Raw genomic sequence first — 16,015 nt, forward strand, 5'->3', positions numbered from 1 at the left:
GATTTTCAGATAAAATTTAATCGTGTATAATTCTTTGAGTCAGGTCATATGCCACTAAGGTGTCGTGCTTTTTTTTTCTACCTAGTTTTATGCAAATGACTTAATAATATTTGATGATGGACATTAGGTCATTGGTAATGCCATTAGTGCCGATCATATTTCTGGACTATTCCCAGAATATCGTCCACTATTTCTGTGGTTGGTCGCTCACAGCAAGTTGCATTCTGGACATCAAAATTTTTGGAACGAAAACGACTGAATTGTGTTTTGCTTACATATCTTACGTCTTAATGCGAGAATTTCGATACGTTTTCCATATACTTGCTTCAACCGTCGGCTAACGAATGATGTTAAGCCTTACTCGCTGAGACTAATTTAATCTGAGATTGGGGATACTGACACCATGTTTTGTGCAAAAGGCTCACTACTTTTGAACTACCTGATAGTGAAAAATGCATCTGTTGCATCTTAGGACTTGAGATTCATAACAGCAAATTATTGTAGGTCTTCTCTTGGCCCACCGCTCACTAAAACGTTTTTTATAGGAGGAAAAGAGAGTACCCCGAGAAAACCCACTGACACGATGTTCTCCACGACAAGTTTACTTGGTCGGGGATTGAACCAAGGACCCTATGCACCAGAGGTAAGTGCTCGACCACTGTGTTTTCCTGTCCCTCATAGCCATGTTCTAGTGATCAATGTAGGAGTAGAATAAACATTGATATGTGGCTCCAGGAGTGCCTGAAGTACATTGCTTAATAAATCTCAAGTGATGTCATGCAAAGTAGATTCAATTTTCTAATACTTAAGTTTTTGAAAATATGAAATTCTATGTATCATATTACTTTTGTACTCAAAATGTGAATTATATCTTTTTCATTCCTTTCAGGCAGTGGTGAATTTCGGAATGGATACCATGGACAGTATTGCATGTATCTCAATAACATGCGTGACAGCAGTTTTCCAAAAGAGTACTTTAAAAGAAAGTTGGAACAAGATTGGATGCGGTGTCCTCTACTCTGTGACCACGAGTATCCGTGAGGAACACTCACGCCCATCGTTAACTCCGAGAGAGAGATAGAGGCTTAGTGGAGATATAAATAATTATTCACAAGAGGACAACAAATGTAGCTGTGTGATTATTTGGAATGTGAAAAGTAAATCTTCGTGTTTTAAGAAGGAGTTGTGTGTATTAGTAGAAACAGTAATTGTAAAGTTTTACATTGTACTAACTTTATAGACTGAAATTAATTTAAACTAGTCGCAGAGTAAAACATTGAAAAAATATTAACGTGTAACAGATTTGCACTCTTGGCTTCATAGCAAAATATATTATTGTACATTAATTACAACTTGGTAGTGGTGATGATAATGATGAGGCCATAGAAATTGAACGTTTTATGTGAAATATGTTTGGATTGTAAAATAAAAAAAGAAATAAATAAAATAGTCTATCGAAATGTATGTAAATGTTATTTTGAATCTTCGAAGTTTGACCTTTTAAATGGCATTATTTTATTTGATTGTATTGCATTTTTTTGTATTCTTCCTCTATGCTTCTATCCCGTCGGCTAAGTAAGACGATGAGAAAAAAATATAATGTGAAACAAATGTTCAGAGGCATTACATGATATGCATATTCTATCCTGCAGTTGCCTTAGCCAGCTTTAACATGTTAGACGGCTTTATTGTATTCACACTACTCTTAGGAGAGTGAAATTCTAAATATAATAACTACATACAGAACTCTCTGGAATTGTCCATATAGATATCAATGTAGGATTTTTCATATAAATATTTTGAGTTTTGTTGTATGTCATATATGGTGCATTGAGAGCACAAAAGAGTCAAGTACTTTGATTCTTGTTAATTTTAGATGCAACTCATGTTTGAGATATTTAATTGAAGTTCCTTTCATTGTTTATAGATTCATATGAAGATATTGTAAATACCTTTTGAATAAAAAAAGTTTTGGTTCTAACCATGTACATAAAAGTACCTGCAATCAAGTTTCTCACTTTCTCAGCTTTCTGAAGACTTGATTCCGTTGTGCTCTGAAATCTTCATGATATTTGTAAGAGACCACCAAAAACCAATAAATTTATTTGTTCACGAATTATTGTCATAATGGTTTGTTTTGGTTAGCGCATGTCCATAACAAAAATTAAATGGTGGCACCAGAAAGTTCACTGATTATCTTCTGCTCTCTTATTTTTTTGAGTATTGTGCATCTATTGTGTGCAAATTTATAATATGCATGCATATATAGCATGAAGACGTTAAGAGCGAAAATCACGCACACGACTGCAATATGCCCAGAAGTGTTTTATTATTATTATTATTATTATATCTAGTTCAATTTAAAGCAAAGGGAATTTGAGGAACTGAGCTCGGGTGTAATCCTAGGAGTAGGCGAGATGACAATGGTAGATTTATGTTGAAATTAACAAGAGTTTGAGAAACACACCCATACCCTAAGGCAGGTGGTCCCAACAAGTAGCTTTGAGTCACAATCGCGTAGGAATGGATCGCTCTGCATAAAACCGTTTTTACGATATCAGATGACACATGCTTAAAATGAAGAAGGGGTCCAGTATTTGGAAATTTCCAGGTGAAATCTGTCACGTCACAACAAAAGAGTATGCAGAATAGTTACTTCACTCAGGCGACATAGCTGAAAAGTAATAGTGAAGAACTGACACAGCAAATAAAAACACTATGTACAAAGTAATCTTCACAGAAGGAGCAATTGTGTACTGTCAAGGATGAAGTGCTTTTCATTCTTTTCGGAGGTGCTGTTACAGGCTTACAACCTGAAACATGTCAAGCTAGAAAGGAACAGCAATATTAAGAGAAATTATATAGGTCACTTGTAACCATAGAAACGGTTCACTGCTTCCAATTGTAATCAAAACTAGCTTGTAGTGGCAACCTTTAACAAATTAGTATTTTTCGACATCTTGCACGCGTATACCCACCACAGCAAACGTGCCTCTTCAATATGGTCAGACACGAGTTGGTGAATATCACCCTAGTAATATATATACATATATATATCAGTTCTAAGATATTTGCATCAAATTTTGCCTTTTTTAATAGACGTCAGTCTGTCTCCTCTCTCTGACTCAAATTTCTGAAGAGGTACTCGAACTTCTTTTACATGTGAACTTACGCATGGAATTTGGAGAAAGAGGCAGGAAGAAAGGTCTTGTGTGGCAACGTTACATGCAAAATTGAAAAAAAAAAACAGGAAAGACATGCAAATATTGTGAACATACATATTTAAAAGCAAATGTTGACAAAATGTTGGAGTATCTGTGTTCTGGCAGTTACCCAAACTAATTTCTTTATAACATTTAGAAATTTAATCCGCCTTATGCAAAGTCGTTTTGACAAATGATTAGCATTATGCTAAACGCCCGACTTCTGCAGGAAGCATATGTAAGTCGAACGCTTTAGTATGGTACTAATCATACGCCAGAAGTACTCTGCATATGGCCCAGTTTTCTTTATCATCTGTGACGAGTTTCGATATGTGTATGGTCATTTCTAATTCCTTTTCGTACTCATTGATAATTAAATTGCATCAAAGTGTTGCAAATGACTCATCTTCTGTTCCAACTGATATTTGATTCTTAATCTGCGCCTTAGTTTGTCTTTTAACAATTCACTTACATGAAAGAGGTTAATGACAGCAGCCTCGCCAGACTGATCATCACTCAGCAGCTATAACGAGGAATTTAACTGATAGTGTTTCGAAGGATAGGTTGCGTTGTCGGCGGAAAACGAGTTTTACACGGGAATGACTTACCATACAGTGTTCAGTACTTAGTCCTGTATATGTATACCAAGTTTTATGCCGGTTATCGCGTTCTAACCGAAACATGTCCCTTGTTAGAAAAAAATCGTATGGGTAGTTATATAAAATACAGTCAACGAATTTTAATTTTTTTTAACCTCCAAATTGTTAAAACCTAGAAGTATATCATAATAAATGTAAATAAAGTAATTTTTCATACTTTTCTTATAATTTGAAAAATAAAATAAATAAATGGAAATAAATTCCTTCCCGGAAATTGATATGAAAGAAAACAACCAAAGAATATTCCCGTTTTTTATTTTCCTTTCCACCGGAAATATTCCCACTGTCTATCACTACTCTTAAATGAGTTGACATTGGTAAAAGTTAACATTTTACGAATACAATAAACGAAAAAAATAAGTAGTGCAATTTAATTTACGGTGGAAAACAATAATGATATCAAGACAAAAGTACAAAGATAACACACCAAACACTTTTCGTTCATTGTTACGCATATCATTATTATTATTATTATTTATAATAATAATAATAATAATAATAATAATAATATAAAGTCAGTGGTAGCTCATGCGTTCAACAAGTATACAACAGTGGCTTTAAACACATTATAAATTTCCAATTGTCTTTGTTAGGTCGGGCTTTATATTTGTGAAGAAGAAGAAGAAGAAGAACTATTTTTTTCAATAAGCAATTATTCTGTATCATATTAAAACCTGATCGTATATTTGATTGCAAGTACCATCTGTAATTGCCGGGAGAGTAACCTTGAAATATCGAGTAGAGTGGATGTTATGGCGAGTGCATCGTGCTTTGTGTGTCCTGTGATGACGAGAGTTATTTGGGGTTTTCTATACATATTTACTACACTTACACACTTTTTCCCCCTTACACATTCATATATTCTTTTCTTTTTTCTACATTTTTCCCCAATCATTTTACACTGCTCACTTTTCTCTACCTCTTTTTCTGTTGAACTTGGCCTTCAGCCCCGTTTATCTGTTCGAAATTCTCTCCTTATTCTAACCTATTCCTATTGTACCATACTAAAACAATAAAAAGTTATGCGCTTGAAGTTCGTAACACGTACATTCGTTACTAACAAGTTGGAACTGTTACTGCTGTTTTGCCTATATAACTATGTTCACGAAGTACGAATAAATGCCATTACTTGGAATACATGCTAACCTACCTGCTTGTAACGTGCTCTGGACGCTTTCAAGCTTCATTAAATTGAGAATGTAACTAATAAATAAAGAGCGCACTTTTTAGCATCCATTAATTAGTATTTTTACATTAGTACAATTGCACACACAAAACCTATCAGTGCACATTTTTCCATTTCATGACAAATACTAAATGTTCAACACATCTATCTGCTGTTTAAACTTCGAACAAATAGTATGCCTACATGACATAACAGTTTGGCTAACAGTAATTTTATCTTTGGTTGACACTGGCTGACTACTCATTTGTTTAACAGTGCAAGCGCTAACAACAACTGGATCATGTACAACGTTTTGACACCCTTGTCACCTGCACCTTTGGCACCTGCACGACTAAAATTTTCAATTGGCGCTTCGTTCGATTCATTTTTTTCGTTCTTATGTATTCGTTCATATTTATCCCCAAATTCTTTCTTTACTAATATTTAATTGTGCCTCGAGTTTATCGTCAATTTTTTCTTCTTGCTTCAGAAATTTCAACCATTTTATTTTCTAAAAATTCGCGTACATTATTAGTTTGTTCACTAACTTCAACTATTTTGCTTTCTAAAGATTCATAAACTTTTTCTATTTTGCTTTCTAGAGATTCATTGACTTCTTCTATTTTGCTTTCCAGAGATTCGCGTACATTATTAGTTTGTCCAACAAGTAAAACTTGCATTTCATCTTTATTTGCTTTAGTTGCGTCCAACACTAACTTAACATTACTTTCATCCATTTTGTATGCCTAAAACATTGTAAACACGAGTCAGACTTATCTTTTATATTTACGTTACTGAACATAAATCACTACTCTCAATTATCGGTGCAGGAATTCTGTCCCTGTTCGGGCGCCATTCTTATAACCTGACTTTGTTCGATTCTCATACGTTTCTGTCCGGCAAGCGATTCTTATAACAATAAGTAGGTTCAATGTTTGCTTGTTCCTGTTCGGGAAAGCCATTCTTATGACCGGCCGGTCTCGGTTTACCATGTTCGGGGTGTCAATTTTACGTCTTGAAGGGGTCTTAGTGGTTAGAACAAACAAGTACTTCACTCTGCAGGTGGTAGTGGTTAGAGTAAAAATCATGCAAGCCTAATTAAATCACAAACCAAAACAAATTCAACCAAAAGAATATTAATTTTCCTAGACCTAAAACGGTAAGTGCTATCGACAAGCGGTTTTCGGGAATCGATTCAGCATCTCAAGAATAGGTTCCATCTCTTTCACCAATCTTCGAGTTAAACCAGAAGCTATGTTGAACCACTTCTGGTTTTAACAATATTGGTCATAACTCAAAAAACGGTAAGAGCTATTGAGAAACGGTTTTCGGGAAACGATTCGTCGTTCCAATAATAGGTCCCATCTCCTTCGACAACCTAATATTTAAACCGTAAGTGGTAGAAATCAACTACTTCCGGTTTCTACTATTTTCAGTTTTACTAGTTTGGAAGTTTAACGTAGTTTCATACTGTGGAACGATACTCTCTTGTTCTATCATATAATTCTTGTTATCAAATACTAGGTTTATTACCAGGTACTCAATAATATTTATACATTTTCTCATTATATGACCTAGAAAGTTGGAAGATTGTAATTTGCTGTAATGTCATATTTCTATTCATGGATACAATCAATATCATGGCTTTATGTGGAGTTAATACTTAATAGTGAATATTTGTTTAGAATGGAAATTTTTCAGAAATGGGAAGTTTTAAGCGGAAAAGTTTCCACTTCACACCACTAGTTGAAGGGATGGTTTCAGTAGAGTAATTGTTAATATGTACATTTAATGGACGGAACAATGTAAAGGAGATTCTTTCTTCTAGGGTAGAAAATGTTTTATTTGTAGCTGTACTTTATTCGAAGGAGAGCCAAGTGAACTTTGTGGTGGACAAACACCGTATGCGGTGGTCTTCTCGGGGTTCTTCCGTTCCCTCCCACCTTCTTCATTCCTCCATTTGATTCATTTCTCATCATCATCGTCTCTCTTAGCCTCGGAGCATAATCGTGGGACGTTAAACTGAATATCTCATTTCATTTTATTTGAAGGAGAAAATTTCTAACCAGCGATTATCTAAAGCGGAGGTCCTTGGGTTATCCGGGTTCGATTCCGTGCCGGACATAAGTTCCGCGATAGGGAGAAAAGCTCAATTAAATATAAAACATAATTGTATTTATAATGATTTTCATATACAATTATAGTCCTAAATTTACACAGTTCAACTTTTTTATTATTATTGAATTAAATATTTCCCTTTGTCTTTCGTGACTGGTGGCTTGTTGGCAGTGGCGTCACTAGGTCTAATTTGGGGTGTTCAAGCTTCCCCAATTTCTTACAAGCCCACCTAAATTTCACTATGTTACATACTTTTAGAAAAGAGGATACTAAGGAAATCTACCGAATTTGCAACCAAATGCAACAGAAGGTGCATACACATTTTAAAATTCAGCATTTTACAGAGTAATTGAGCGTTGATTATTAATATTCTGTTACTATACGAATAGCCCCCTTAAAATATGAACTATTTCACAGGACAAATTTTATATAGGTGACTAAGGTTTGATTACTTTATAAGGTAATTAATATTTTCTTTTTTTACCGGATTCTAATATTATTACGTGCAAATAGGGATGCGCACGAGACAAGATTAGAGGTTGTCTCGCCTCGAAAATATGTTGTGTAAAGTGGTGCCTCGAAAAATGTATCTTTTTCTGTTGAAAGAACCCTGTCTCGTCTCGAATCTTGTCGAGTTATTTTGAGAAACAATAGCTTTAATTTAATAAAGAATGAAACAAACATGACTATGTTGCTAAAAATGTGCAAGACTGAAATAGTATCCACAATTCTTTTGCCCCAAATGCTCGCAAATTGTGTTATGTTCCTGATTAAGGATATTCCTAAAATACCGAAACAGTGGAATTTTGGAGTGTTGGGTATCTTGGCCTCAAAATGGTTGTTCAGTCCCCTTTTAAAAAATCCTAGTTATGCCACTACTTGTTGGGTGCAAACAGTCAATGATCGTACAGATCACGCCCATACCCATGGGGCCTGAGCTTCCCTGAAATTATGAGTTTGAGAATGAATTTCGTGATGAAGAGAAATTGCCTTCATTCGTCCTTAAAGTTGCTTGTATCCGAAGTATCTTCCGTCCTTCATTTATAAATATGGTTTTATATAAAGTCATAACTTTAATATCTTCTTTCTGCATCTCCTAAGTTCTTTTCAACAAAAGTTGAATATCAACAAGAATTTGGCAATCATTATTTTAGATTTTTTAATATATGTTCTCTACCAATTGTAAACCAGACATATTGAAAGAAAGGCACGAAAAGTCAAGCTTTATTTCTAAAGAAATGAAATGAAATAAAATGATATATCTAGTTTAACGTCCCACGTTAATGCGCCAAAGCTAAGGGAGACGATGATGATGAGAAATGAATAATTCTTTGAGTCAGCTCATATGCCACTAAGGTGTCGTGCTTTTTTTTCTACCTAGTTTTATGCAAATGACTTAATAATATTTGATGATGGACATTAGGTCATTGGTAATGCCATTAGTGCCGATCATATTTGTGGACTATTCCCAGAATATCGTCCACTATTTCTGTGGTTGGTCGCTCACAGCAAGTTGCATTCTGGACATCAAAATTTTTGGAACGAAAACGACTGAATTGTGTTTTGCTGTTTTTCAACGTATCTTGTTCATAAACAACATTAATTTCTTTGCAGGCCTTCGCAGCATTTACATCTTTACCGCATAAAATCGTAAGATGTAATGCAGCTTTGCCGAAAGCACACATATTTTCACGACATATCTTACGTCTTAATGCGAGAATTTCGATACGTTTTCCATATACTTGCTTCAACCGTCGGCTAACGAATGATGTTAAGCCTTACTCGCTGAGACTAATTTAATCTGAGATTGGGGATACTGACACCATGTTTTGTGCAAAAGGCTCACTACTTTTGAACTACCTGATAGTGAAAAATGCATCTGTTGCATCTTAGGACTTGAGATTCATAACAGCAAATTATTTTAGGTCTTCTCTTGGCACACCGCTCACTAAAACGTTTTTTATAGGAGGAAAAGAGAGTACCCCGAGAAAACCCACTGACACGATGTTCTCCACGACAAGTTTACTTGGTCGGGGATTGAACCAAGGACCCTATGCACCAGAGGTAAGTGCTCGACCACTGTGATTTCCTGTCCCTCATAGCCATGTTCTAGTGATCAATGTAGGAGTAGAATAAACATTGATATGTGGCTCCAGGAGTGCCTGAAGTACATTGCTTAATAAATCTCAAGTGATGTCATGCAAAGTAGATTCAATTTTCTAATACTTAAGTTTTTGAAAATATGAAATTCTATGTATCATATTACTTTTGTACTCAAAATGTGAATTATATCTTTTTCATTCCTTTCAGGCAGTGGTGAATTTCGGAATGGATACCATGGACAGTATTGCATGTATCTCAATAACATGCGTGACAGCAGTTTTCCAAAAGAGTACTTTAAAAGAAAGTTGGAACAAGATTGGATGCGGTGTCCTCTACTCTGTGACCACGAGTATCCGTGAAGAACACTCACGCCCATCGTTAACTCCGAGAGAGAGAGAGAGGCTTAGTGGAGATATAAATAATTATTCACAAGAGGACAACAAATGTAGCTGTGTGATTATTTGGAATGTGAAAAGTAAATCTTCGTGTTTTAAGAAGGAGTTGTGTGTATTAGTAGAAACAGTAATTGTAAAGTTTTACATTGTACTAACTTTATAGACTGAAATTAATTTAAACTAGTCGCAGAGTAAAACATTGAAAAAAATATTAACGTGTAACAGATTTGCACTCTTGGCTTCATAGCAAAATATATTATTGTACATTAATTACAACTTGGTAGTGGTGATGATAATGATGAGGCCATAGAAATTGAACGTTTTATGTGAAATATGTTTGGATTGTAAAATAAAAAAAAGAAATAAATAAAATAGTCTATCGAAATGTATGTAAATGTTATTTTGAATCTTCGAAGTTTGACCTTTTAAATGGCATTATTTTATTTGATTGTATTGCATTTTTTTGTATTCTTCCTCTATGCTTCTATCCCGTCGGCTAAGTAAGACGATGAGAAAAAAATATAATGTGAAACAAATGTTCAGAGGCATTACATGATATGCATATTCTATCCTGCAGTTGCCTTAGCCAGCTTTAACATGTTAGACGGCTTTATTGTATTCACACTACTCTTAGGAGAGTGAAATTCTAAATATAATAACTACATACAGAACTCTCTGGAATTGTCCATATAGATATCAATGTAGGATTTTTCATATAAATATTTTGAGTTTTGTTGTATGTCATATATGGTGCATTGAGAGCACAAAAGAGTCAAGTACTTTGGTTCTTGTTAATTTTAGATGCAACTCATGTTTGAGATATTTAATTGAAGTTCCTTTCATTGTTTATAGATTCATATGAAGATATTGTAAATACCTTTTGAATAAAAAAAGTTTTGGTTTTAGCCATGTACATAAAAGTACCTGCAATCAAGTTTCTCACTTTCTCAGCTTTCTGAAGACTTGATTCCGTTGTGCTCTGAAATCTTCATGATATTTGTAAGAGACCACCAAAAACCAATAAATTTATTTGTTCACGAATTATTGTCATAATGGTTTGTTTTGGTTAGCGCATGTCCATAACAAAAATTAAATGGTGGCACCAGAAAGTTCACTGATTATCTTCTGCTCTCTTATTTTTTTGAGTATTGTGCATCTATTGTGTGCAAATTTATAATATGCATGCTTATATAGCATGAAGACGTTAAGAGCGAAAATCACGCACACGACTGCAATATGCCCAGAAGTGTTTTATTATTATTATTATTATTATTATTATATCTAGTTCAATTTAAAGCAAAGGGAATTTGAGGAACTGAGCTCGGGTGTAATCCTAGGAGTAGGCGAGATGACAATGGTAGATTTATGTTGAAAATAACAAGAGTTTGAGAAACACACCCATACCCTAAGGCAGGTGGTCCCAACAAGTAGCTTTGAGTCACAATCGCGTAGGAATGGATCGCTCTGCATAAAACCGTTTTTACGATATCAGATGACACATGCTTAAAATGAAGAAGGGGTCCAGTATTTGGAAATTTCCAGGTGAAATCTGTCACGTCACAACAAAAGAGTATGCAGAATAGTTACTTCACTCAGGCGACATAGCTGAAAAGTAATAGTGAAGAACTGACACAGCAAATAAAAACACTATGTACAAAGTAATCTTCACAGAAGGAGCAATTGTGTACTGTCAAGGATGAAGTGCTTTTCATTCTTTTCGGAGGTGCTGTTACAGGCTTACAACCTGAAACATGTCAAGCTAGAAAGGAACAGCAATATTAAGAGAAATTATATAGGTCACTTGTAACCATAGAAACGGTTCACTGCTTCCAATTGTAATCAAAACTAGCTTGTAGTGGCAACCTTTAACAAATTAGTATTTTTCGACATCTTGCACGCGTATACCCACCACAGCAAACGTGCCTCTTCAATATGGTCAGACACGAGTTGGTGAATATCACCCTAGTAATATATATATATATATATATATATATATATATATATATATATATATATATATATATATATCAGTTCTAAGATATTTACATCAAATTTTGCCTTTTTTAATAGACGTCAGTCTGTCTCCTCTCTCTGACTCAAATTTCTGAAGAGGTACTCGAACTTCTTTTACATGTGAACTTACGCATGGAGTTTGGAGAAACAGGCAGGAAGAAAGGTCTTGTGTGGCAACGTTACATGCAAAATTGAAAAAAAAAAACAGGAAAGACATGCAAATATTGTGAACATACATATTTAAAAGCAAATGTTGACAAAATGTTGGAGTATCTGTGTTCTGGCAGTTACCCAAACTAATTTCTTTATAACATTTAGAAATCTAATCCGCCTTATGCAAAGTCGTTTTGACAAATGATTAGCATTATGCTAAACGCCCGACTTCTGCAGGAAGCATATGTAAGTCGAACGCTTTAGTATGGTACTAATCATACGCCAGAAGTACTCTGCATATGGCCCAGTTTTCTTTATCATCTGTGACGAGTTTCGATATGTGTATGGTCATTTCTAATTCCTTTTCGTACTCATTGATAATTAAATTGCATCAAAGTGTTGCAAATGACTCATCTTCTGCTCCAACTGATATTTGATTCTTAATCTGCGCCTTAGTTTGTCTTTTAACAATTCACTTACATGAAAGAGGTTAATGACAGCAGCCTCGCCAGACTGATCATCACTCAGCAGCTATAACGAGGAATTTAACTGATAGTGTTTCGAAGGATAGGTTGCGTTGTCGGCGGAAAACGAGTTTTACACGGGAATGACTTACCATACAGTGTTCAGTACTTAGTCCTGTATATGTATACCAAGTTTTATGCCGGTTATCGCGTTCTAACCGAAACATGTCCCTTGTTAGAAAAAAATCGTATGGGTAGTTATATAAAATACAGTCAACGAATTTTATTTTTTTTTAACCTCCAAATTGTTAAAAACCTAGAAGTATATCATAATAAATGTAAATAAAGTAATTTTTCATACTTTTCTTATAATTTGAAAAATAAAATAAATAAATGGAAATAAATTCCTTCCCGGAAATTGATATGAAAGAAAACAACCAAAGAATATTCCCGTTTTTTATTTTCCTTTCCACCGGAAATATTCCCACTGTCTATCACTACTCTTAAATGAGTTGACATTGGTAAAAGTTAACATTTTACGAATACAATAAACGAAAAAAGTAAGTAGTGCAATTTAATTTACGGTGGAAAACAATAATGATATCAAGACAAAAGTACAAAGATAACACACCAAACACTTTTCGTTCATTGTTACGCATATCATTATTATTATTATTATTTATAATAATAATAATAATAATAATAATAATAATAATAATAATAATATAAAGTCAGTGGTAGCTCATGCGTTCAACAAGTATACAACAGTGGCTTTAAACACATTATAAATTTCCAATTGTCTTTGTTAGGTCGGGCTTTATATTTGTGAAGAAGAAGAAGAAGAAGAACTAATTTTTTCAATAAGCAATTATTCTGTATCATATTAAAACCTGATCGTATATTTGATTGCAAGTACCATCTGTAATTGCCGGGAGAGTAACCTTGAAATATCGAGTAGAGTGGATGTTATGGCGAGTGCATCGTGCTTTGTATGTCCTGTGATGACGAGAGTTGTTTGGGGTTTTCTATACATATTTACTACACTTACACACTTTTTTCCCCCTTACACATTCATATATTCTTTTCTTTTTTCTACATTTTTCCCCAATCATTTTACACTGCTCACTTTTCTCTACCTCTTTTTCTGTTGAACTTGGCCTTCAGCCCCGTTTATCTGTTCGAAATTCTCTCCTTATTCTAACCTATTCCTATTGTACCATACTTCTCTCCAAAAAATCACAGAAGAAACAATTAAAGGGAAAGCGCAGGAAAAGTGTTATGAAGAACTTGTCAAGAAGAGCAGTTTGAAAATAATATAAACATATAAAAGGCGTTATGAGAAAATAAATTATATGAACAATGATTTACAAAGCATTTTGCTGTTCAAAGCCAGGTCAGGGATTCTTGAAACTGGGGTAAAATTGAAAAACTTTAAAGAAATGAACGAAAAATGTCAATTGTGTTTTAAAGAAGATGAAACATTAGAACACTTATTGTTAAAATGTGAAGAAAACCTAAAAGTCAGGGAAAAATGGAAATGGATCGATGAAATGAAAAAAGAAGGAAATTTGGTTAAATTAGCTTGGAGGCTAGGCTCTAATGTAAATGGAAGGGAAATAAGTGAGAAAGAAATAGAAAAAAAAAACAAAGAAATTCTTGAATTTTGGTGGAAAAAGAAAATTGAAAACTTTAAATAAAAAAGAGTAGTACATTTTTCTCTTTTTTTCTTTTTTTCCAGGCACCAAACTTCCAAAGAGAAGGAAGGAAAATACCTTGAACCTGAAATTTGACTTTTTCCCGTTTGCGACACTTCCTTTTTTACGTATTTTCGCTATATCATACTTACTACTTTCTATCTGTTTTATGACTTTGTACACATCTTGTTACTTTTTATTTTTTTTCAACAATTCTAATCTTTACATTTTACACGTTTAATTACCTTTCTAAATTCCCGATATTCTTGTTCAATACAGTGATAATTATACTATGCAAAACTTTTGTGATGCTTACTATTACCTGACCAGGATATTAGTGCGGTTTTTCGTGGAGGGCGCTAGTGTTGTGTTTACATCAGTTTCTTGGTAAGCGCGCTGGGACAGGGGAACGGAGAGCGTCACTGCAGTGAACGATTTTCAAAAGTTGCAGTTTACATGTTATAAGTAGCCTTATCTGTTTCGCTTAATAAGGAACTCCATAAATTATATAGTTGTTATTTAATGCAGTAATGGTTATTCCTGCAGTAATGCAGATGTATTGTGGATAATGGCATATGCATGGAAATTAACAATTTAAGAACAAGATAGCACACAAATGAGTTTCTACCGTGTATTAAGCAGATTATATAAAAAAATGATTACGTTTTATTTGATTTCATTATAAAACAGTAGAAACCTGTAAAACTCAGTAATAAGATGTTAATTACTAAAAGATTAATTATGGGTTGGTTTGGTAGCTTAGATACTTGCGCAATATCTTGTTTTAAATCAAGTTAAAGCTTGCGATACTTGTATTTGTTTTAATGTACTGTAGGTCTATCGATTGACAACTAAATTATTATTGTAGCCAAGAAAGAATTCCGATACGTTTCCACTCGAGAACTGTGGAAGTTCTCTCCGTTGGTCTATTGGCTAGCGCATGTGTCTTTGTTGTACGTGGTTCTGAGAGAGCCCAACAATTAATTTTACAATCTTTCACTTTCATTAATCATCTGTCTCCTCTAGCATAAAGAGCATAATCATGGGATGTTAAACTAAAGAAATTTCATTTCATTTTTTCGATGAATGTGAACTCTTTGGGGAAAAAGGAAGTGAAGAAGAAATTTTCCTTAATTTTTAAAGGGCTACGGGATTGGATAGCTTGTCTTTCGGGATTGCCTTGTAAAACCTGATTACAATGCATCTTTCTTTTAGGATTATTATCGTAATCCAGCCTTTTGGTAAATGTGAAATAAAAGTATCGATAAAACATCAGCGTATGGGTAATGTAAGCATAAATATCATTGGTTCAATACACAATAAATTCACAACTTTTATTTATGAGTATAGAAATTCCCTTTGAACTCCCTCTGAATTTCTTTCAGACCCTAGGTCTCTTGTGACAAAAGAATTAATTCTACTATCTGTTTTCATAGACAATATAATTTTGAAACTTGGGAACCTAGTGTTGTCTTTGTGTCTGTAATACATAATTATTTGTCAATTGACTTCAGAAGACTGAGTTTAGCCAGCGAGCATAAGTTGCATATAGTTCAAACATATCAGATGCACGGTCTTGTTTACCAAATCCCGTGTGCACATATGAAATTCAAAGACAAAGGCAATCAATCGTCTTTACACAGCTTTTTATTTCAAATGTAAGTACTAAAATGTGCTATGTATAGTTCCAAGAGGTTGGGATTCTTAAAAAAGAAAAAAAGAAAAGAAAAGGAAAAGAAAAAAAGAAAGAAAGAAAGAAAAAAAACTGAACTTACGTACCTAACATTGGCACTCATCTTCTTCATGATTTGATGTAAGAAGCGGCCGCATGATTTCCGGCCAATTGTTTCATCGCCGGTATCTTTGAGCAATGAGATGGCAGTGGAAGACAAACTTCGTTCTTCTAACTTGATATTTTGAAAAACTTACGCAAGTGGTTTTGTTACTTAAATACATATCTATTCACTCTAATCAATTTCAAAAGTACCATTAACTTTATAATAACATAATAAATGTAAGAGTTACCATGAAAATGTATTTTGTATTTC

The sequence above is a fragment of the Thermobia domestica genome, chromosome 18, assembly GCF_964235325.1.
Source record: "Thermobia domestica chromosome 18, izTheDome1.hap1.1, whole genome shotgun sequence".
Classification (NCBI taxonomy): domain Eukaryota; kingdom Metazoa; phylum Arthropoda; class Insecta; order Zygentoma; family Lepismatidae; genus Thermobia; species Thermobia domestica.